Raw genomic sequence first — 26,993 nt, forward strand, 5'->3', positions numbered from 1 at the left:
AAAATTTATGGCTTTTATATCAAGTGTTATAATGTTTCTTAATAATTAAAATGAAAAAAAAGTTCAAATTTTAAATTGTTTGGTAAATAATTTGTGAAAATATTAAAATGGGATTCCAAAGTAAAATTGGAGACATTTTTTTCTAGTAAGTCTTCGCTAAGCCTTTTAAAGACGTCAAAGATGGCTCCTCAACAGTGGAAGGTTGCCATCTTACCCTTGCATTAATTGCATAATATTTAATCATGTATGTATATGATCCTTATCACCTAGAAATGGTGCCCATTCTTTCTCAATGGTAATTTCACTAAAGTTGGAGACTAGGTATTTTAAGGATCCCCTAGAAGATACACAATTGTTAATAGGTGTAGTGAAGTTCAACTAGCAACCTTCATCCAGTTCCAACCATGTTGCAAAGGGGTTGAGTGAAGGTAAGGAACTTCCTAATGCCTTTGTTGATCTTAAATCCAATTTGCAAATAACCTTAGCAATCAATGCAAAGAAGTGTAGGTTGGGACTTCTTCTATTTTTCTAGAAACTTCAAAATTCTCCTCTCATAAATTTTTAAATGATTAGTTGCATGAAGTCTGGGGTAAAAAAGCTAGAGTATCATTTTCTTATTTTTGGTGTGATTCAAAAAGATTTGTTCTTGATTTTTTTGTCCAACCCCACATTGAAAAATATATTATAAAGAGACATAGTTTCATAGAATTGGTTAATGCAATTTTAGAGCAATTTCTTGATCTCTAGATACAATCCATGAGGAAATTTTAGTCATCTCTTGTCCACACTAGATTTCAATAGGTAACTTGCCTCCATTCTTGAATTTTATTCCCTGTGACCTATAACCAATTGAAATCATTGTTTGAGTTGATAAAATTGATAGCCTCCTCCCACATATAGGCACTAGGGTTCTTATACCTTTAAACCCTAGCCTTGATCTTTCTAAAGTTATTTGTTTTCATTTAGATGGCCATATTTTTGCATATCATATTTCATTTTCAAGGGGCATTAATGCATGTTTTCATGCAAAAAGGAAGGGTGCTTGAGAAACTCTTTATCATTGATTAAGAAGAAATTGACTTTTAACCCTAAAACCATGAGGTCTCCAAGTCTAATGACTCCCCTCAAACCAAAAAATGTCTATGTCTAATCCTAAAAAGCCTATATAACCTCCTTTGTCCCTATCAATTTCTCTAACCCTCTAGATTTGAGAGCCCTAAGTGAAAAACTTAACCAACTAAATATTGACTTCTCCGATGAGAAGGAACCTCTTTGGTTTTATATAAGCAAGACTCTTACTTTTCCTTATGGAATAATTTGCTTTCAAGATGATCATATAGTGGAAGTGAATAATAGTGTTGGCTTAATTTTAATATTAGACCACATTGGTATGAGGTATTGTATGATATGGTTAATATTAGTATTCTCCATATTCTTTTGGGCGGACTTTGGCAATATGATGTGGGTACTATTTATGATTGCTAAAGGAATCTTGTTTTTATTATGAGAGATGGTTGTAGTTTTACTTTGCTTCCTTTGAAGAAGGAAGGAATGAAAGATAAGAACCTAAGTATGATGAGGACTTACATCTTAGGAGATCAAACTAATTTAGATGAGAAGGTGATGGATTTGTAGTAAGCACCTAAAAAGGTTACCAAGGTGGCCTAGGTGTTGAGTAATCTAATGAGTAAATATGAACCAATGAATTTAAAAATTGATAAAAAAAGGTGATGTTACAACAGGTTACTATTGAAAGAGTAACAGATGAGAAATATAATCTTAAGAGTGGATTAGAGGATACAAAGTTGTTAGACAATTTCAAAGATGGCATCAAATAACAAAAGATGAAGTGGATATTGGTTACTAGTTGCCAAACTGACAAAGGTAGTAGCAATATGTACATTTAGATTGAGAATATAAAATTTTGTAGAAGTAATAGAAGAGAAGAACCTAATAGTGAAGGATATTCTTTTGGATTTTTGGATTTACAAAGTTAGCACAACCATTTCCTTACCAATGAAGAGGATATGTGGGGTCAAGAATGAACATGGAATTTGTGTTCTAAGTCCTATCAGATGTTCATAAGTTCCTCTTATGGAACATCTATTGTTCACCTAGGGCATCTCATGCAGGAGCATCCTTGGGTTATCAACAATCTTGCATCACCCTAAACTATTTCCTTTTAATTTTTCTAATTACTATTTATTTGGATAGTTTTCCTATTGCTTTAGGTTGTGATTGGTCAAGTTGGCTCATTTTATTATGTGATCCACATGACATGATCTAGGCATCATAGAGATCCCATGTCTAGCTATACATCTTAATTCAATGTTTCCATTATGAATTTATATTAAGTTTGGTCCAATCCCATTCTTGTTTTCTTATTCTAACAATGAAGGTTGCAAGTTGCAACTTCTAATGAAGATCCACAACATGCAATGTTTAATTGCACATTATTCTATGTAGTAAATATGTTTCATCAACCCTCAAGATGCATGTTTGCAAGGCTTATAACATTTTTTTGGGGTTGTTTGTATGGATCTAGGTGATGACTTATTTATTTGTAATACATTTCCTTGGCCTTGGAATTTAATCTTTAGATAAGCCGACATGTGGCTAGTGATTTGATATATAAGTAGGGTAGTGTTTCTTGTTTAGGGAGAAGGATTGGGGAGAAGTAACTGTGGTGTCTAGGGTCTATGAAGTATCTTAATTTTGGAGGATGATCAACTACAAAAAGGTTGATGAATGCAAGTATAATGTAAATGATTGATTAGCAGTTGTAAATTGATAATTATAATGTAGTATCTTCATTTGTAGGCCAACTTGATGATAGCCCAATCATATTTATGTTGATTTCTTATTGTTTGTTTGGGCATTTATGTTGTGACATATCTAGTTGGAAGGTTAGACATCTCCTTCGTAGATTCTCCTTCCCTAATTGCTTCATATATGCTCTCAAATTTGACCACCTTGAACTCCACAAATTTGTAAGAAAACCAGTTACTTAAGATCTACATTTCAAGTTTGATAATAATATTTTGAATTAAAGAGAAAAATATATCCAATTTTAATCTTAGCTCCCATTTTATACTATTTTAAATTTTGAAAGTTTTTTCCATTTGACTTACTAACAAACACTATGATTCTTGATATACAAACCATACTTTTATACAAATTTAATATTTCTTTCAAATTCATTTACCTTTATACCATTTAACAATTTGTAAAATTTCTAAAACAATAATTTTAATCATTACACATGTTACACTTCTAAAACTTCAACAATAAAAATGTGGAAACACGTGCAAATTTCATGCACACATATTTTTCATACGACAGCATCTTTTGTGTTCACTTCATGATAGAAATCTCTTTCATTCGACAAGCTTATGTAATTTAATACATTCTATCTGTCTGCCCTCCTCTTTATGTACAAAGCTTTTACTCTAGAATTTAATGCAATTAATAATATTTAATAAAAACTCATCCTTTTTTTTTGTTAAGAAAAAGTTAAAAAGGATAACACCGTGTACACTGATATGCTCTCTTGGCTAAGTAGATGGATGTTTTTGTGGTTGATATTGCTTATGGTACCGCGATTTTTACGAAGAATATGAGTACTTTTTAAAGAGTATCTTTCATTATTGAACAATGTCGACATATTTTGTTGTGGCCTCGTTAATAAGACGCAGGTTTTGCTTTCAAAAACCAAAAAAATCTGGACCAGAAAAGCCAAAACATTAAGAAATTTATGACGAGCAATAAACATCACATGCTATGTCCATTCAACATTCAACTATTGCCTATTTAATCCTTCATTACGTGGTAATAAATTAATTCTAATTATTTGTTTCAGTGACATAATTTTCACATCTATTTAAATAAATTGAATAAACCATGTTCCACATTTAAACAATGAAACTCGCCTAGGGATGTTACTGTAGATGGATGTTTGTGTGCGAAATCCTCGGAGAGCCTGGTCACAAGTTAAAACACTCATTTTACATGTGGGTGCATTATTGACTTAAAATTTGTCGATGAGCTTCAGAGTTTTTCTCTCCACTTGTTTCAGATATTCTGTCTATATATACACACTGCAAGTTGTAGTATTGTACCAACAAACTCAATAATTGTAAGCAATTTGAGAAGACCCTGTTCAAGAGTCTGTGAGGAATAAGAAGAAGAATGGCTGCAAAAGGAGAAGTAGAGTTCGTGTACAGATCAAACCTTCCTGACATTTCAATACCAAATCACATGCCATTGCACGCCTACTGTTTCCAAAGAATGGTGGAGTTCAAAGAGAAAGCGTGCATTATAGAGGGATCCACAGGGAAAATTTACAATTATGAGCAAGTCATGTCAATGAGCAAATGTGTGGGTGCTGGTTTAACCAAACTAGGCGTTGGGCATGGTGATCTTACAATGATATTACTCCCCAATTGCTCTCAATTTGTAGTCACGTTTCTTTCAGTGGCGCCATCATCACTCCTGCAAATCCTCACTATACAGCAGGGGAGATTGCAAAGCAAGTCCATATTTTGGGAGCCAAGATCGTCACTACAAGAGCAGCATATGTGGAGAAGCTGAAAAATGTGAAGCAACAAATTACAATTGTTACGCTTGAGGACCCACCACCAGAGGGATGCATAGCATTCAGTGTTGTTGCTCAAGAACAAGGTATGAACTCTTTTCTATATATAGTGATGTTACAATAATAACCTAATTTTTTTAGTACAAATAATGAAGTTTTGGAATTGGTTTTTAACCATAATTAGATTTTTGGATAATTGGAAACAGATTCAGAAGTGGGATATGAAGTGGGAGTTGAGGAAGTTGTGGCGCTGCCCTTTTCACCAGGTACAACTGGGCTTCCAAAGGGTGTGATGTTAACACACTCGGCGCTTGTTTCCAACGTTGCTCAGCAGGTGGATGGAGAAAATCCCAACATGTATCTCTATTCAGATGACGTCATGTTGTGCTTGTTGCCTCTTTTCCACATCTATGCTCTTCATATGGTGCTCTGCTCTCTCAAAAGCGGCGCCGCCATTTTGATAGTGGAGAAATTTAATGAGATGGGTGTGTTGTTAGAGTTGATAGAGAGATACAAAGTGAGTGTTGCGCCGTTGGTGCCACCGCTGGTGTTGGACATGGCGAAGAGTGGAGAAGTGGAGAGATATGATGTGTCGAGTATGAGAATGCTCATTTCCGGGGCTGCACCTCTTCGGAAAGATTTGGAGACGGCACTTCAGGCAAGGATTCCCTATGCAACCCTTGCCCAGGTTAGAAAATTCATTAGAAATAGTTAATATAAGGGGATTGAATTGGTTGTAGATGAAAAAAATTCTCTTGTTTTCAATTCTTGTCTTGTCATTTAAGAGTTTGTATTATGTTTCTTTAGTTTTGATTGATCATGTGATTTTTTTATTATTATTGATTGATCTATTGATCAGATTGTTAAGTGTGGTTTTCTTCTTGTCTATTTTCTAATCTAACAATTTGGGATATAGATATAGGCAAGTAATTTATAAAATAAGGGTATAAATAAAAAATTGAAACAAAAATCAGAATAATCAAGATCTTTAGCAAAGTTTCTCTTCACCAAGTACCTACCTGATACTAGTTGAGACAGAGACAAATGTACTAATAAGTAGTGAAACATAACTTATTTTGTAAAGTAGGAACTAGATTTAGTTATTCTTTAAAATACATACTAATTTAGAATTTTTATGTAAAATAAAGTCATATCAAGTAATAGTTGTTCATTTTCATATTCACTAGTATTTGGTTAGAAGAATTGTACAACTTAATAGGACAAAGTTTTTAATTGAAAAAGTTTAACAACTTTCTTATTAAAATAATTCATTTCAATTAGTGACTCATTTATATACATATTAGAAGAGTTGTATAATCTAATAGGGCAATGCATTTAATTGAAAAAATTAAATTACTTTACTAGTACCCATAGTGGAGTGCACTTGTGCACATAGATATTTGTGTACACATTTATTATTCTTAACTTCTGTAAAGATCATATGATAATCTTGTGATATACAAATCAAGTAAATTATAGAAAATAATGGCTTTTTTCCACCTTTAAGTGCACAATTATTCTCTTTACATTACCCAACTACCAAAAACCTAGCTATTGAGTTTTGAAATCATATATGAATTATAAAAAAAAGTGAAAATCTACCATACTATTGGGGAATTTAAAATGCTGAAAATTGAGGAGGACCATTACTAATACTTTTGTTTATATATACTATCAACTCCTAAGAAAATACTCAATTATTATATAATCACACTTAATCATGATCCACCATACAGGTATATGGCATGATAGAATTAGCACCAGTAGCAACGACGAGCCTTGCATTTGGAAAGAAACCATACACAATTAAATCTGAAGAAACCATACACAGTTAAATTTGGTTCAGTTGGAACTGTGGTTAGGAATGCCCAAATCAAGATTGTTGACTTGAATACTAGACTTTCGCTTCCTCATGGTCAGTCAGGTGAAATATGTGTTCATGGCCCTCAATTAATGAAAGGTATATATTGCACATAATTTAATTTGTCTATTGGTAAAATACGAAATATAATATGTGCAAAAGTGTATAGAATATTAATTTTAGTTTGACCAACAGGGTATCTAAACATTCTAGAGGCTACAAAGAAAACTATAGACAAGAATGGATGGTTGCATACTGGTGACATTGGTTACATTGATGACAATGACGAGCTTTTTGTTGTGGACCATCTGAAAGAGCTTATCAAATACAAGGCATTCCAGGTTCAATTCACATTCCGGATTGGGTCTAGTTAAAATTTATTTAACTAATATTACATATATTAATAGTGAATGATTTATATATTAGTACACTAATAGATTTGGCATCGATTGCGACGACTATGTGTCGCAATTACGACAGCAATGTGTCACCACTACGACAGACATAGACGTCGTGGTTATTTAGTCACAATTTATGACGTCTACCCTTGGCGTCGCAATTGCGATGCCTATCCGTCACTATGTAGCGACCTTGTTGTCCTGTCATCCTCGTCGCAATTCTTGTGTTTTTCGTCACAATTGCGACGAGGTTGCCATCGCACCTACAGCAACCCCGTCGCAATTGGAGGGTAGGTGTGACGGCAATCGCATCACAATTCTCGTGTTTTCCGTCGCAATTGCGACGCCAACCCCTCCAATTGCGTCGGGGTTACTGTAGGTGCGACGAAAACGCCGTCGCAATTGCGATGGTGGAAGGAGTAAAAAAAAAAAAAAAAATTGTGCTTTAAGCTGGTCTGATGATTTATAGATTTCACTAAATTTGACACCTAGACGGTGCTCTTCTGACATAGAAGTTACTTCCAGCATCCACGTAGCTGGATTATAACCTTCCTTGATCTGTGGAACCCCCTCAATGGCCTACATGAATCATTTTCAATTAGCTGAAACATATATGATGATTGCAGCTAGTGCTTGACTCTTAAGCTCAACGTATTGAGAATGTTTGCTAAAAGCTTAGTGGTCAACACTATCCGGCATGACCAATTCCTTGTATATAAAATCAACTTCCTATTGGTTCTAGTACAATAAACTATGACTACTTACAACTCCAAAATTCAAACTGCTCATCAAAAGGTACCAGATTTAGATCTAAATCTCTCAATAGAATAAAACCGTAGTGGATGGCATCTTACCAAAAAATATTCTATAAGTTTGTTAGAATTGTGACCAAGTGGACCTGCATAGATAAGCTAACCTCCTCACTTCATTAAGAATAGCTGCATCATATTTCATTTAGCTTTAAGAAGATGCCAATTTAAAATACTTCACAAAGCTATTTTAAGAAAACCAAATCTTTACCTCGTCAAATACCTCAAAGATATCAATACTAGGCTGATGGATTGTGCAAAAAATAGTTCTCCCCGTGTCAACTATATTTCTTACTATTCTCATAATTATAGCTGTTGCCCGAGCATCCAAGCCTGAAGTTGGCTCATCCATGAATATAATTGAAGGATTAGCCACAAGCTCTACTGCTATTGTTAACCACTTACGCTATTCAGTAGATAGGCCATTCAGTCTAGGAAGCCCAACCAAGGCACCTCTCAAAGAAGTGAGCTCCATAAGTTCCATTACTTCATCCACAAACATCTGAACATTGAATTTCACATTGTAATATTACATATATAATTAAATAGAATAAAAACAAAAATAGAGCAATGAGGCTAGAGTAGGAATTTAGAATATTAAAAAACAAATAAAAAAGATGGTGCCAAAAGAGTTCCAGATTAATATTCATCGGGAGTTCAATTTAGAAGGAGATTGTTACAGTGAATATTTTCGTAACACTTATCAAATCTTTGGTAGCCAGCAACCTCTTTGCACTAGACTTCAACTAGGTTGTTTATCCAGCAGTAGTGAGTCAAGGTATTAATAACGAGAAGTCAAATGGAGATCCTGATATTCAATGCTCGCAAGATCAAAACAGCTTTCGTGTATATACCAAATTTATGGTTGGCAATGAAACTAGGGCTAGGTTTGAGGCACCTACCAAGCTTCTGCATGCTCAATCTATCAAGTAGATGAGGACACTACCAATAATCTATTTCTCAATTGCAAGTGGACTGTTCAAATTTGGTGTCTACAGAGCTACGATTCTCTACAGCCATGCTTGGATTGATGATCCAGATATCAAGAGATTTAAATTTAATTGTGTTATATCCATAGTAACAATACGGTTAATAAATTAGAGGTAAGCATTAATTAGAGAGAGATGCCTATGTTCCAATTATGACAATACAAGGAAGCAAGTGGGGAAATGATTATGAACCATCTTCCCCAGTGAGTGATTTGAACTGCTCTCACAACTCCTAAGTTGCCAAATTGGAATCATAATTGGGAATGGGTAGTTGCATACAACATACCAATACAACAATGTTTTTTGGGGCTGGGTAACTCCATACAAAAAAGAAAAGAAAAAAAGTTACATTAATTTATTTCATTAAGTATCCTATACAACTAAATAGTAAATATACACAGTTAACAATACTTAATCATACTATAAAATAATCTGTACATAAATTGTAAGACTAAAATATCCAAGGTAACATATTTATGCAATTTGGTTACTTCAGGAAAAGATGGTGACTTATTTCAATTTGGAATATGTATCAAGTCTTAAGTCTATCTGTGATATCTTATTGAGAACAAAAATATCTATCTTGTGCAGCTTTATGCCATATCCTATTAACACATGAGGTTGTTGCCAGTGTTCTTGCATCCATGTATCGGTGTAATTGGGAGCCTCTGAGATGACTTCAGGGAGATCAAAATTAAAGCATTTGATATTGGGGAAGGAGCGGGAAATAACGGATCTTGCACTTTGAGTGCATTTTACATCATTTAGGGGCTTTAATAGCCTATTACATCATGTAAACACTACCATCCACCCATAACTCTTCCTAGGACACCCTAGGACTTCAAATGACCCCTTACATCATATAGACTCCCTATTTGTGCCAATTTTAGCTTCACTTACATCTTATTGAGCTTCACTTTGTTTCGAGAATAGTTTAATATTATCTACTAAATAGGGCCAACCACGTGAAGGTGGAAGCTCATTTGGCCCCACCCCCCTCCCCCTAACATCACTCTACATTCCCCGTTAACATCTAACATTCATTCATTCTTTCAACCATTAATAAAATGTAACATTCAATCAATATCACATCATAAAATTCAATCAATATCACATCATAAAATTCATTAACACATTAGATTCGTTAACATGCAACATTCATCAATATTCTGCATTAACACATAATTCATGAACATTCATTAGCACATAATTAAATTCATTGAGACATAAAATACAGTCATTATCAATTAAGGTATGTAGTGACAATCATTTCTTTTTTTTCTTTCTATTTCTTTTTTCTATGTAAGCTCTAAGAGGAGCATCAGTGTCATCATCAATTCCCCCCTCATCAATTGTTCTGTTCTCTGTTCTTGATGATCTCAAATTCCTATGCTGTTGCAAAGGGGGGTCCTCTGCAATAACAAATAAAAGAGTTCAATTAAAAATAATTTATTATAATTGTTACAAGTATTTAATTATTTTAAATAACATAACTGTGTCTCTTTACCTAATCTGACCACATCATTTTTTCTGGACTCAACATCAACACGGTTATGAACATCGACCCCTCGATCCTCTACAACTGCTATACAAAATGTTACATTAATCCAAACACCAATTGCAATTACATATAAAAAATTTAATAGAAAATGTATACCTCCACCACTGGGATGCACATCATGCGAACCTTCGACATCCACAGATTGTGTAGAAGTATTGTCAGGCTGCATTCCAACATCTTGCGCATTGTTATCATTGCTTGCTTAAAACAAATATACTCACTTTATATTGGAACTTAACATCAAATAGACTAATTGGTAAAGTATTCAATTTGAAATAAATTTCATTTAGCTTATTTACCTGTGGCTGAGATGCATCAGTATTAGAACCTTCCACACTAATTTCAGCTCGTAGCAATTCAGCCACGGCTCTATAGCCTTGTTGGAAACCAATTCTCTTATCGTCTTCTATGAGGCATCTCTTGAACTCTGAGCCTTGCATTTTTGCGTGGTATGGTGAATTTTACTTGCATTGTTTCATACCCCAATGGAGGGTAGTTAAAATATCAACAGCAAATCATCTATATCCATCACAATATAATAGGACAAAAATTGAGCAGTTTTGATGGAGCAATCTACTATATAAATGTTGCATGTTTGTATGCTTTGCTTGTACCAACATATTTTCTCCAAATTCTTAAGTTGGGTAAGAGTTAGTTCAGCTCTTTGGAAATAAAAATGGCTGCAAGTGCTGCTGCATTCCCTCATTCTTTCAATCACTGCCTTTATTCTCAACTATTGGAGGAAAATTCAGTCAAGGGTTAGATTTTAAATAATGTCATATCAGTGAATCACAAGTTTTCTTCACTAATCTAGATTACAGAGTCTTGACTTCAATTGTTGAATTGTTTATATTGAATATGAAAATCCACTACTGTTATTATATTCTATTGACCTATTTATAATTGATGAGCTAAATAAGGGATTCCTAGCATTTCCCTTCAAATTATATAAAAAAATTGATACAATTTTTCATTTACTAATACTTACAACTCTTGCTTGAAGTTTCGAAAAACCACCAGAGCCAAGCTTGTGTGTCCCGTGCTTTTCTAGTCTTGCCTTTGTTGGCTTCGATGTGTCAGGCAATCTATGAAAAGTTTGAAATATGTTAGATAGTATAAATATGGAGGTTAATTAGTACATAATTAGATTCTCAACAGTATCACATACCTTGCTGTACTCTCCACTGGTGTAATATTATTTTTCTTGTCAGCTTTATACTTTCCATCCAAAATCAGAGCCTGCCACTCAGCCTCAGGAACATAGGGCGGATGCTCGTACCTGGGGTTATCTCGTAATTTTTTTCTGTACTGGTCCCTAATATACTTCAAACATAAACCAGCTTTTTCAAGGAGCTTGTTTCTCTCGAATGCACGAGGTCCAAAGAATTGGGTCATGCTCTCTATAAGATCATCCTTCAACGGTTTGCGTTGCTAATTCCACCTTTTAAGTAAAAAAAAACATGTTAGACTCATAAATGAAGTGAAGCTACCTTTAATATAGTTCAAGAAATGGACGAAAAGGAAAACTATTATAGCAATGATATGAAATCAAAATAGTGGTTTGGGGTTTTAGTTAGGATATGATGTTCCACCAGGTACACATGGTGGGCCCAAATATTCGCAAACACTCATCACCAAGTTTTCTCCAAAAAAGATCATTCCCTACAAAACAATCATGGGATCATTAGTCGATGAAGAGTGATCAAAAACTAAATTACTATTATATCACTATAGAATAATAATAACTTTAAAGTACCTGGAACTTTGGCTACTTTTAATGGAATGCCTTCATCGTCGCTGACGATCAATGTGACATCCTTCACCGTTCCCATACTAAGAACATAGGAACATCCAGGAAATGATGTTGTAGGTCCTATTGCAAAAAGTTTCATAAGTTTCATAAGTCTTTGTCATGATCGAAGTATAAAAGAACAAATGATAATTGATGTTATAAAGTTGTAAAAAAGAAACTGTTTGTTGCTGTCATAAGAGAGAAAAAGAGGGATTTGTGTACTAGCAGATGGTGCAATAGTTGATGCATGTAAGCTGCATGTTGCTGACTCAGCAGTCGAAAAGAGATTTGTGGTTTTCCTGGATGGAGGCAGCGTCATTGTAGGATTCAATTGATGTGAAGCTGAAGAATAAAATTGTTAGAGCATGCATAAATATAGAACGCGTGGACTAGCATGGACAAGATTGTTAGAGCATTAAAAAAAATGATTGTTCAAGCATGTATTGTCAATGATTATGATCATTCCTATATATATTCAGTGGAAAATAGAAGTGGTGAATGGAACATGCGATCTACCTGAACCACTTGCAGCACACTCATCATGGGAACGGGGCTCGAAATCAAGCAAAAAACTCTGTAAAGACAACACATCCATATTTTAATTAATGCCATAAAAGAGCATAACATAAAAACCATTATTGAACTCTTGTTATAATTAAAAATTTCATTAATACTTACTTTTAAGGACTCAGAGGTGTGCAACAATTCAGATGCCCTATCTTTTATTTGTTGAGTCATAGGCTTTATGGTTGCCAAACGTAGAATTTCTTTGCTAATTTTTTTTAAATTAATTTTAATCGAACCGATCGGGTCATCGGTCTCTGCTAAATCAATATAGAAAGGGTCCTCCTCGGGGGGGGGCCTGCTGAGGGACTACAGGTTCCTTTCCCTCCCTCCGACCACTAGCCCTCTGTGACAACAATAGTATTAGTATTATCAAAATTACTCCAAAACAATAAGGAAAATAACATTAAAAAAATAACATTTTTCTTCTATCTAGTTTGCACAATTACAAATGAGTTTTACCTGCTCATGTGTAGATGAGCCAGGAGCATCGTCAGCATCCCCTCCGGGCGGTTGCTCCATATTGTGCCCCTGTGTCAAAGATGAAGTATAAAAATGTTAGCCAAAATTTATTGACTAAATGGTATGTTGGAGTCATTGATTAGAAGTTGGTTTAATAGTATGTACCACCCCCATGATAGTAGCCTTGTTTGTATCTATGCAGTTCAAATTGTAATCAATAAGAAGCTCTTCCCATGCACGTATTGATTTTATCACACAGATGAATACACGATTTCCCTCGCGCGCCTCAAATATGCAATTGGGTTGCTTTATAGTTGACCTAGGTCGTGTACTATTTATAAAATCCACAATATTCCCTGTTGCTTTTGGCCTTCCATCAATGTATATAGCCACACTTTTACTTTGATTATTGTCTTGCTATTGTATATAATTTTCCGAGAGGGCATACCTACGCATACTTTTTTTATATTTAACAATATGCATCCAACTTTTGTAATCGTAACATGGTCCAACATACTCCATCAATTTAGAAACTTTGTTGTAAGACACCTTTATGCCATCCATAAAAAATAGGCCCAAACCATGTAGTGATGATGGTGCTATGCGATATATCCTCTCGTTAACACAAAAATCAGTGTTTATTGGAGGAAGTTCCTTGGGTACCCAATGTTTCTGTAGATGTTGGTACCTCAAGGGCACCTCGATGTCAGCTTCCATCTCATCATAAGAACATGACCCCCCTTGAGCAAGGAAAAATTTCATGCATTTATTGAATTTCCTTCTAGTCCTTTGACCTCTAGTTAATCTCCCTGTTCTAGATAAACTGCATGTCTCACTTTCCTCTTCTATTTCTATATTTCCCTCACTCGAGGAAGACACTTCTAAACAATACCTATTCACTGGTACCTGCAAATGGGAGAGATCTTAGAAGACATCAATCTTACTATTGATAAGTGTATTAAATAAATTGTCTATAAGGAGTATTGACTTATACCTATCGATCCATGAGACTATGCGGGATGCTCCTGAAAGGGGTTCAATTTCCTGCAAATGTAATTCAATTATCGTGAGCATAATCACATCATAATCATAATCACATCCATCATTAGCATCACATAAAAATTAAAAACATTAAAAGGTACACAATAAAACACTTAAATCAGGCTCACATTATAAGCCTACTAGGGAAGTAGGCCTAGTGAAGGGCTAAAATTGGGTTTTTGTATCAGTTGATGAGTTGAGGGCTTAGTCACCTTGGGGACATGCTATTTGAAGTTTTTTGATGTGTGTGGAGGTCGAGGAAACACCTAGACTAAAGCCACTTGCATAACATTTTGAAATTCAGTTAGATATTTTATATTAATTAAGATAACTGTAATTTCTTCCAAAACCCATTATAATAATTTTAAAATGGATTAGCAGTATTCTATTTGTAGTTGAAACTTGTATCTTTTAAATAGATAATGAATAAACTATGTAACCATATATATAAGACAAATATATTTCTAGCAAGAAATGAATATTAAATAGATTAAGGATTGATGGCATACCTCTAAATTCCATCATCATCATCCTCGTCGTCGTCATCATCATCAACATCATCATCATCAACATCATCATCGTCATCGTCGTCATCATCATCGTCGTTGTCATCATCATCCTCCTCACCATCATCGTCGTCGTCGTCGTCATCATCAACATCATCTTCATCATCATCAGTAGTAGCATCATCATCATCATCTTCTTCTTCTTCTTCTTCATGAAAATTTGTGTCAGGAACATCATCCAATAACTGCCGATCGTGATCACCATCTACATCATCTTCTACTTCTTCGGTATCTTCTTCTTCCATCACATTATACTTTATTAGCCTTCCTCTCGGTTCATGTCTAACAACAAATGACCAACCTGGTTTATGTGGAACCTCTGAGTAAAATACCTGCTCACATTGGCTTGGAAGAACATAAGGCTCATCCCCAACTGGCTCAAACAACCTTGTATTAACCATTGTAAATCCATTATCATGTTCAATAACAGTTCTATCAGGATCATTTGGATTAAGTCGTAGCCTATACCATTTGACAACGAAGAGTACTAATTTGAAGGAACTAAAGTCACACTCAATTATCTCATCCAAAATGCCATAGTATCAATTTTCAGACTCTTGAGGATGTAACTCGTTTCTAGATGAAATATTAGTCACTTGAAAGACTGCAGTTATTCCTGAATCACAAGTTTTCTTCGTGTCATCCAACACTTTGACGTGAAATTTTTGACCATTACAGAAGATAGCCTTGTGGTGTTTAACCTGCAATAATATGTGAAACATATCAAAATTATTGTAGCATGAGTTGATAAACATACGGGTGATTAATAAATTTGTACATACCTGAAAATCTCTTGAACCACGTGCTAAATCTATTTCCCTTTGCGTAACATGGGAATCTCAATTACGATGAACTTCTTTAACCAATGAAGATACACCTTCCCATGTTAATGTGCGACTAGAATGTTGACATCGTTCAATCCATACCATCATCCAATCAAGATTGTTTGCAATATACAAATGTAGTGCATCCCACTCTCGAGCACCTATACAAAAAAAAAATAGACAACTTACAACCGATTTATTTTGAAGATTAAGAAATAATTTATTACAATAACATCTTATAATTTATTACCTCTCACTTTCCTCAATGTACCTTTCCCCATCAAGTACTCCCCTTCTAATTTTTTAAAAGGCTTGAGATCCCAAATGCGATCTACATGGATATTTGATGCAAACTTAGGAAGATATTCAGTAATGTACACCATAGTCTGGTATACCATATATCCCTCTACAATAGAACCCTCACGATGTGCTCTTTTTCGAACCAAAGCCTTCAAAGATTTCAAATGCCTCTCAACCATCCACATTGACCTAGTGTGTATGGGTCCACACAATTCAATCTCCTCAACTAGGTGTATGAGGTAGTGTTCTTGTGCATTGAAAAAAGTTGGAGGTAGACACTTTTGCATTTCACACAGTAAATGAGGAATTCTTCTCTTCCAATACTTTATATCTTCTTTATGGATTTCTTTAGATGACAACCACCTACATTAAGAAATTCAAGTCACAAAAAATATATAGATATGAGACTTTACAAAATAATATGCAATAGATTACATAGAAAGAAAAACAAATCATGAATATAATAAATATATACAACAAATTGAATAGATATTACTGCTTACCTCATATATTTTCCAAGATTGTATATCACTTGTTTGATGTTATTGTTGAAGTGCTCTGGGAGAGATAGAGGAAGCACGTACTGCAGTAATTACAAACCAATCATTTCATTGTTTTCTAACATAACATAATGAACAATTCACGTAGTTTATGAATATATTGTAAATACAGAAGAACATAACTTACCTTGACGAAAGTATGCCAATCATGCATTTTGAGCCCTGGCCCAAATTCACTTTTTTTTGATACGAGATTGTTTATGTTCGCAGCAAATCCTGTGGGAAATCGAATTTTTCGTATGACTTCTTTTATGGCATCACTTTGTTGCTCCGTTAATAACCATGGAAGGGCACTTATATTAATCTAATCTCTGTTGCTATTTGAGTGAATGAAATTTTTCAATGCAATATGATTGGATTCATGTATGTCATTACAAATTTTGACAATTTTTTCTTTGTCACGCCTTCCATCCAATATTTTCCACAATGTCTTTGTTATATTCTTTCCAATATGCATAGTATCAAACAAATGCACAATTTGTAAGTGCTCGTAGTAGGGCAACCTACTAAATTGTCTAGGATAGCTTTTTAGTCCCTTTCGAAGGTTGTCAGTATTGCCTTGACGACCTTCATGATCATCAATTACACAATTAGTCAACAAAAATCAAAATAGAAATATATAAATTACAAACATAAACCATTAGGTGGAATGGCATTACCTCGACGATTAATTCTATTATATTCCAACTTCCATAGGCGAGGTGTCATTCTTTGTGGCTTTGATGTAGTCTCTTCTTTCCTATTGAAAAGATGTTTTTCCGTACTTCGATACTTATGATTCCAGTGGAGGAAGTGTCTACACTCATCAAACACCTGCTTTCCTAAAATTTTTGAATGATGAGATTTCATCTTTGGACCACAAACTGGACATGCAAATTTTCCCTTTGTTTGAAGAACTACAAGATAAAGATGTAATTGGATTATTAAATATGTTGATTTTTATAATTAGAATTATTGTGCACAACTTGAATTCACTATAACATACCACAAAAATGTGTTAGCCCTGGGGCATCATGTATTGTCCATGCAAGTATTGCATGGAATTGAAATTGTCTTTGTCGTATTGGTCTAGATACATCATACATAGTGACACCATTCCATAACTCCACCAACTAGTCGATAAGAGGCTCAATATATACATTCATATCTTTTACTTGATATTTACCTACTTGAATGAACACTAACATTACATAGGTATTGTGACCGTTTTACTGCAAGATTTGTAAGTACATATAAATTAATAACTATCAAATGATAAGATACCTGGAACAATCACTGCCAACATAATGTGTTCCCTCTTTATTGACATCCACGGAGGAATGTTATTGTTGATAACAAAAACAGGCCACACCGAGTAAATAGGTCTCATCTCTCCAAATGGATTGACACCGTCTGCTGCCAATGAAAGCCTGATATTACGAGGTTCTTCTTTCAAGTGTTGCCACTTTTCCTCTATGTGCATAAATGTCAAACCATCCGCAGGGATTCGAATAATGTCATCTCGACTTCTATTGCGTGCATGATAATCCATAAATTGAGCCAAGCTACTACACCTGAATAATTGTCGCATCCGTGGAATAATGGGGATGTAACGAAGAACCTTTTGAGGCACCTTTTTTATTAGTCGATCTGTTCGATATCTACTCGTATGACATACAAGGCATTGTGTTGCAAATTCATGTTCTTTATAATATATAATATGATCATTGGGACAAGCATGTATTGCTTCATACTCCATTCCAATATCTTTCATAACAGCAGTTAATTCTTGATATGAGTGAGGTAGAATATTTGATGATGGTAACAGAAACTCGCCTATCAATCTACAACAAAAAATATAAGTTGTTAATATAAACAATATTAGTGGTACATTATTCACCCTTTGTTAACTATAAAGAAATATATGACATACCTTAACATACGTGACATTGTTATGTTGGATAAACCATTCATAACCTTCAAGTTCAACAACAACAATACAACAGAGAGAAGAGTTGTTTGGGAGTCTTTGTATAGGGGCTGGTATGCCTTCTGAAGTAGAGGTACATCAAGGCTATCATCATCATCATGATCAGATACACTTGGACTAGATGTGTCATGGATCAATGTATTTATACCATCCTCTTCAATTGTGTTTTCTGGCGCATGATCGCCATCTTCCATGGGATCATTATCTTCACCTTGGATATTTGCACCTCCATGTTCCTCCCCTTCGAAAACCATATTCTTTGGATTGTTGTAGTTCATATCATGTACTTCCTTGGGAAGATCAACCTATATAAAATTGATTAACATAAATAAATCATGATCATCAACTCATCATCAAGTGATTTCATATGTATATAAATTGTTCAAATGATATAATGAACGACTTACCAGTGGATGATAGTCATGCCCCCCTTCAATGTGACCATTCTCCCTACAATGTCTCTTAATTGTTTTGATTAGCAGTCTTCTACGGTTTAAGCCCTTATAAATATTGCAAGGACAATAACATTTTCCATCACCTTTTCTTTTCAAGTTAGACCACAATCTAGCGATTGTCTCCCTATTTTGTTCTTCACTTATATTATCTAACATGATCGTTCCTTGCAAGAAGCAAAAATTGGGCTATGAAAACTTCGGTCTACTGCAACTTTCAAAAACTAAGCAAAACTGTCGAAAGTACACAAATCTTCTTAGACCTAGCTAAATACTTTAATATTTTTAAAATACTTTCTTTGACTTTATTCCTAAGATTATTTGTAAAACTTTGACCAACCGCCTGAAGGTCTTATTTCAAGAGACCTTACAACATTAAGCCACTAAAAGCAATTTCAAAACATATAAGCTAAAAGTCTAGTTAAAATATACATTAGAATAAAAAAAAAACAATTTTCATACCCGAGCGCGTGGCTTTAACTCATGCAATAGCCTTCTTGCTTAGCTATAGAAGCTCTCCAGCAATCAAATTATACAAGCTACAAGGCCTAACAACAATTTCAAAACATATAAGCTACAAGTCTAGTTAAAATATACATTAGATTAAAAAATATACAATTTTCATACCCGAACATGTGGCTATAACTCGTGCAACGACCTTCTTGCTTAGTTGTAGAAGCTCTCCAGCAATCAAATCATACAAGCTACAAGGCCTAACAAAAATTTCAAAACATATAAGCTACAAGGAAAGACATATTACATGACATGGCAAAAGGAAAAAAATTTACAAGCTTTAGCAAGAAATATTAAATGACAACATAGTGCTAGAGAGATCACAATTATATGAGTCAAACATAGTCATGAAAAAGCACATAAATTAGTTATTATATGCAATTAAAAGATATAAAGTTAGATAGGGACGTCCATAGGGCATATTGAACAAATGATATGGTCATATAGATTTCATATGGGATTTTGAAGATGATAGTGTTCTAAGGTAAAGAATCCATTTATATAACCATAATGACATTAAATGTTTAAGTATGGACAATCATCAAATACCAAAATAGAGCAGCAATAAATCATTAGCAATAGTATTTACTTGAAAGTTTCTAAAGCCTTTTCAAAAAATCCATTTTGTTCTTTTAACTCTTAAATCATTTTCTTTCATTTTTGTCATGATACAATAGCAAGCAATGTTATTCAGAATTAGATTCAACAAACCTTAGTAGTATAAATAGCCATCTCCTCTAAACTGGACTCCAGACATGAGGGGGCATTCACATACTCTTCCCCTAAAGGTATCCTAAAGAACAAAAGCCACTATTCTTGAGTTTGTGAATTGCACCTCGAGATGAATGAAGCTTAAAAGGAATGAAAATTGTTTTCATACATTTAAATCAGGATGTAATATTTATTCATAAGTATATACCTTGCAAGCACTTATAATTGTTGTTATATGTGTTGCAGGAAAAGAAGAAGTTTCAAGATAAGTTTACATTGTTGTTATATGTGTTGCAGGCAAAGAAGAACTTTACATTGCTTTAACTTGCCATTGATGAGTATCATCTAACACTTTTAGCATAATTTTTTGAAAAGGATGGAGACATGGTTCGTGTAGCCGAGGAAGGCATTCTACATCGATTTGAGGTGATGATAGGTTGATAGGAGTCAAGATGTTGAAAAGTTGTAAAGTTGTCATTTTAACTTCAACATTTGGGAAAGATTTTACAAAATCTCCAAAGGTGGTTATGGGTCAGTTCCAATAGTTGGAACATGGCATATGGAGATATATAAGGTCATCCAAGGCCTGGTGTATGTATTGGTTGAGGTTTTTCTCAAACCTTAATAGCAAGCAATAATATTTACACTGCAATTTTGTCACAATTTGGCTTGCACCTCGAGAAACTACCTTAATATGAATTGAAATTCACAATTTATTGCTATTCTTAGTTAGTTTTCTTTGATTCCTTGCTCTATATGTTTTGGTAGATCTTTGTGAATAGTTTGGCACAGTGTAATAAAATTCCAAACCCACTGGCCTGTTCACTGCCAAAACTAGGGTTTCTTGAATAAACATGCCATTTTCTTGAACTCCCATAGTGTTTCATAGCCTTTTGAGGGCATTCAATGTATAGCATATTATATCTTTTTTGGGTTGAAAAAATGCAGTTTGCTATTTTTCATGTCTTGCCCTAGGCGGGCCATTATACCGTGGAGCATAGGTATATACTTGTATGTTCTATAAACCTATATTGTTTGTGGCCAATTGTATTTGAATTCATGAATCTATGATATTGCTGTCAGTGTTATAGTTTTAGTCAGATCAGTAATGGATTAATATAGAATTAATCTTGAATTCTATATGAACTATATTGGTTATTATTTGGAATGGATATGAGTTTGAATATATATTTGTATATTTAATATAAATGTGGAAATAATAAATATACTGGTGCAAGAGCACCTCAAACACTCAAGTCAGGCTTAAGGATCATGAAGACCTTCAAAACTCTCCAAGAAAATCAGAGGTGTGGAATGTATAAGTGAAGTCCAAGGATCAGTTGGAAGAACCTAGCATCGATCATGACCTTCAAGTAGTACACTACATTGGCATATTTACAAGGTCCTTAAAGGACTACTCTTCATTGTGTAATGTTGGTCATGTCCTCAAAGGACTAAGTATTGGGATGTAATGTTTAATAATGCTTTTAATAGTGTTTGATAAGTCTAGGTTGGGTAGGAGGTAATCCCAAGACATTAAAATTAAGGGTGAATATTCAAATAAAACCTTTTGTTAGTTAAATATTCAAATATTTAAACATAAATGGCTAGTTTGGGATTGGAGTGAAGTTAGAGTTTAGTTGTGCTTTTTTTAATGAATTATTCTCAATTCAATGACAAGTTGGTTGAGATAGTTTCTTAACTTATTTAATCTTGTGGAGTCTCTGTTATGTGACAGTGAATGAGACTAGTGTGCGGGTTTGTAACATTGGTGAATAAAAAAACTCTGAAATTTCTACTGTTCTTTGGTTTTTGGAAGTCTTTATTGATTCATTGGAGTTCATAGGATTTGACAAGAGTTTCTTTAACTATTGCAGTTACTAGTTGATGAATTCCATATTGTTTTGAATTCACTGCTGTGGCGCCTATTGAAGTAACAGTAATTTTCTTTAACCATTTTTTTACCACAGTCGGATTTTAAGAGAAATGGTGATCATTCCATGAATATGTAGGCCTGATATTCATGGAATAAATCAATTTAACATGTATTATATAATATTGACCATGCATATGTAGAATTCATTGGGACAGAGGTGATCATTGTTGAGAACAGTCCGACCATGTGTTGTAAAGGTGTGACAAAGTGTAGCAGCGGCTAATCTGCCAAGCAAAGGAGATAGGTGGTGATTGGGAATATTATGTGATGTCCAGTAGATGGTGAACCCATCTCTAATTGGTTACAAGAGTATGTGCAAACAAGAGATCAAGGAGGCCCTAAAATAGGGGTTTGGAGTCTAGATTTGGGGATTCGGGTGTTGCAAAATTCTTGGGGCTAATTCCTTTTGGAATTGACCATTTGATAGTATAAGTAGGCATTTTCCAAGAGTTGAAGGTGTTAGGAAGTGTCTTACATATAGTTCCTTTGTTAATCTGGTGAATTTATGCAATTAAAATAGAGCATCTGCCATAGAAATATGTTGGTGTTGGCCCAAAATAGTCATACAAAGGTTTTTGGGCTACTAGGCTGCCAGTCAGGTCTCTAGGATAGATTAAAGGATATTGTGAAGTGTGGGAGTTTGGTATTAACTTAGAACTCTAAAAGTCTTGAAATCCAAGAGGATTGGAATATATTGAGTCCAAAACATCACAGGGAAATCTAGGAGATAAGTTTAAGAAGTGAAACCTACAAGTCACTTAAGGGATTGGGTAGGCGAGAGTGCCTAAATCTCTCAAGTTTATAAATCTTCTTGTGCATTTGAAGTTCACCACCCTTCCTCTGCATCACATACATACATACATACATGCATATATATAAAGTTATAAACATAATTATAATTAATTTTCATTATGAATGATCACCATTTGTATGAATGGTCGTTACTAATAAAGTATGACTTTTAAGTGGCTGTCCGTATATATATTAGAATGAGGGTGGACTTAGAAAATATATAACAGGCAGCAATAGAAATATAAGTAATGGCCTTCAGATTAATAATTTGTTATTATCAATTTATTCATATTATTATCATGGTATCAGAGTAACTTTCATTTCCTGTGCCTTCTCTTTAGTGAAAGAACAATTTCTTCTGAATATTGCAATATTTCCTGTCATAAATTTGAACAAACCCACAATTGCATTGACTCAAGATTATTGTGAGTATTGGGTTATGAATCTCCAAGTAATTAGTGGTACTATTTTCTGACAGCAAGGGTGATTGGGTTTTAAACACCATGAACAGACATATTGAGATTCATCAGTAGAGTATTTGATGGTACAAGCTGGATAGGATGGTTGAAGTTGATATTGTAGAAGCCATTACCAGATAACAGCTTTGGGCAACTTGTTGTTTAAGGTTAAAATTCTCGATTTTAGAGATCTTGTTGGACTTGCTGAAGTTATCATTAATAGGGGAGATGGAGAGTCAATGCTACGTTCTATAAGGTCACCCAAGGTGTGTTTTGGTGTATTATTCCAAGTAACAAAAACTAACTTATAAGGTTCACTTAAGTGGCTAATTTTGTTGTATAGCTCTAGGTAATTTCTCAAGGTATGTAGGTTATGTCATCTTAAGTTTATATTTATAAATACAAAGGCCTTCCCGCCTAAACAATATGTGACATTATTATTCTGTTCTTTATGCATTTTAACTATTCTAATTGTTGAGCTTTGGATGCCCTAAATGATGCTTATCCTGGCTTTCATTTCACTGAACTTTGCTTGTGTGAAATTTTGATTATGTTGATATGTGATTTTGCACTTAATTGTCAATAGTTAGTAGGGGGATGTTGTTTAAAATGATTTATATTTGCAAAGAAAAATATTTTCTACTTTTCGGTAGCTGAGAATTAATAAAGAACAATTGCATTGTGTAATAAAATATGCACATCAGCTTTACCCTAAGATGTCGACTCCTATTTGATGGAATAAATGTGTTCATCGATAGAGGTATGTATAATCAGTAATCCAAAAAACACAGAAATAATAAACAAATTTATCACATTTACATGTACATACCAGACATTGGCAGTGAGATCCTTCTTCCTTCTAATCACCCTTCCTTCAACCAGCCGCTCCCATTTGATAAAACATCCACGTAGGTTGCAAATAGTGCCCTGCCTTGAAAAAATGTAGCCTCAAAGTGCGCAAAATGCCAGTGCCTTAAAATCTTTTTGAGTCATTGGGACTCACCTGTGAATGGAGATCTCACGCATTGGAAATATGTAAACAATCTGCTCATTCAAGTTGCCACCCAAACATAGAGAATAGAATGGGTCATTGCATTCAAAAAATGAACTCCATGGAACTAGTTTTAAGGATGCCTGATGCAAATGAGTTCTAATATTCTCCCGCGCGCACTTTTCAGAAGAACCATGTGTTGTGCAATTTCATTCAAATGAGGGTTTTTGGCTTTTTTTTTTCTCTTATATCCCGCTGGTGTCACAATTGCGACGTCTGCCGTCGCAATTGCAACACCATCGGGCTAAAATTGAAAAAAAAAAAGCCAAAACCACATTATCTTTTCTTGTTGTCGCAAATTAACGTTGCAAATTGACCCCTAATGTATTAGTGGTAGTTAATTGTTAACTATTTTACTTTTCTTTAAGAAAGTAAGTTTATATGAAGATATAAATATAATTGTAGTCTAAATGTCATATATGATTTAAGAGATATAAAAATACAAGTTAGTTGTAGCTACTAGTAATACCTTTATCTTAACTAGATACATATTTTTCAATATAATTTAACAATTTAATCTTAAATATCAATGAAAAATTAAACTTAGAAAAGAAGTTTGATTATTTAACATTTTAAGTTTAGGAATCAACCATTTTTCTAAAATATTTAAGCAATACCTAACAATATTGGTGAATAGGTAGCTCCTACAGAATTGGAAGCCATTTTGATAAATCATCCCTTTATTGCAGATGTGGCAGTAGTCCCATAAGTTTGGCACCCTAATCAATAGCCTGATTTCTCTAAATTTAATTCTTAATCTAATAATTATATATATTATGGTCACACCCATAACTATTTTTGGCATAGGCAAAAAGATGAAGTCACAAGAGAGGTGCCAGTAGCATTTGTGGTCACATCTGGTGGTCAAGAAATAACTGCCAAGGAGATCAAGTTATTCGTTGCCAAATAGGTGAACATTAAAAATAAATTTTACCATAAAGAAATATGTATTTGAAATTTTAAAATTGTTCATGATGTTAATCTAAGTGTATGGTCATATGTAGGTGGTATTTTACAAGAAATTGCATCACGTGTACTTTGTAGATTCAATTCCCAAATCTCAGTTAGGCAAGATACTATGCAACCATATGCAATCCAAACTTCAAAAAGGATAAGAAATAGATACCAAGAGATTTGGCTATTGATGTAATTATCTAATACTTATCCCAACTCTCTTTGATTTAGATCAATTAATAGTCATGATTATCCAAGTAAACTAGATGATTTATGTAAGGTGATTTATTTCCTTACAATTTCTTCCTCTTTTGTATTTCAATCTTTTTTCAAAGATTATGAAGATTCTCTAATAAAAAAAACACCTCTACTTCCATTTCAAAAGGAGAATATCAAGATCTTGAGAATTCTTATGTTATTTGAGCTATTTTATTAAATTTTGACCATTCATATGTTATATTTCTTATTGAAGTTTAATTTGGTTGATATGGTAGTTTTTGAAGTATTAGATAGCAACCAAAAAGATAGGGGGGCTGCCCCTAGAGTACAAAAAGGCTAAAGGATTAGCCAAAGGTTACATCCCAATCATCTAACTAATATGGTAGTTAATGTAAAAGATATAGATGTTTAATGTGGTTGATATGGTAGTTAATGTAAAAACTATAAATGTTTATACATTTTAGGATCAATTTAAAAATTATTCTCTCTTAAATCACAACATTTTTAAAAATATAAAGCATACAATTTGATCATCACATCTCATTTTTCATACTTTAATAATAAAGTGTACATACATATATATGTGTTTACATGTTTATACTTATAAATGCATATAGTTTTTTATTACTATTTATTTCACATATACACTTGATCATGGTTAAAATCATCAACTTCGTGTACATACATGTATATGTGTTTACATGTTTGTATTTAAAAATAAATATATAATTTTTTATTAGTATTTCTTAGATGTACACTTGATCATATTTAAAATCATTAACTTCTAGCTTAAATATAGGGTCAGTGCAAGAAGTTGGATTCCACTTATGGCCAAAAGGTGGAAGTGTTTTTCCTCTTTTAAAAATATCTTGTCAATTAATGGCAAACTTTGAGGCATTTAGATATTAAATATAAAATAAAAACTTTAGAAATAAAAATTGTAGTGCTCAAAATCAACTTTTTGAATATGTAATTTATTTGTATACCATATATGATAGTTTTTTTTGGTATGAATCTTCAAAAACCACTTTTTCAAAATGCTTGTTTCAAAACCATACCAAACATGTGTATAGACACCATAATTTGACACAACTAAATGAATTTTTGTGAGTCATTTTAAATGAAGTTACCTGCCACACCAAAGATTGATGAGAATAATTTTTTTTTAAATTTTAATGAATTTTTTATTATTAATAATTTTTAATTGATGATTAAGGTAATTTATGAAACCTCTCATGCACATACATCGTAATTTAATCAAAATTTAACCTTTTTTGGATTTTTTTAACCTTAAAAATAATCATGTGAAGATTGATCACATGTAAATTAATTTAAGAAATATGAAAAATTAAAAAATTTATTAAAGTTTTAGTGAATCTCACTATTTTATGTTTAAGAGACACTTTTGATTAATAAATAATGCAAAAATAGTGAATGAACTCATAACACTATAAAATCTACATTTTTTAAATTAGAATCGTAAGACTTATAATGGGTTTCTATTTTGCCAAAAAATTCAATGGGGAGGACTGTATAAAAATTATGATAATCCCTAAAATTTTCAATTAAATGCCTTAGTCAAAATTTGGTTTATAAAGGCATAGGCTTGGTCCCACC

General features: G+C 33.5%; 1 pseudogene across 1 annotated transcript; it reads left to right on the plus strand.

The window, feature by feature from the left end:
• Window positions 1-4,145: 4,145 nt before the first annotated feature.
• Window positions 4,146-25,318, plus strand: LOC149557563 (4-coumarate--CoA ligase-like; annotated as a pseudogene). Its single transcript, XR_016352403.1, has 7 exons — window positions 4,146-4,680; window positions 4,801-5,282; window positions 6,331-6,554; window positions 6,651-6,796; window positions 24,841-24,917; window positions 25,011-25,113; window positions 25,208-25,318. The product of XR_016352403.1 is annotated as a 4-coumarate--CoA ligase-like (transcript).
• The last annotated feature ends 1,675 nt before the right edge of the window (window positions 25,319-26,993 follow it).

This window comes from Cupressus sempervirens, chromosome 5, assembly GCF_028749045.1.
Source record: "Cupressus sempervirens isolate cs-2001-9-10 chromosome 5, ASM2874904v1, whole genome shotgun sequence".
Taxonomy (NCBI): Eukaryota; Viridiplantae; Streptophyta; class Pinopsida; order Cupressales; family Cupressaceae; genus Cupressus; species Cupressus sempervirens.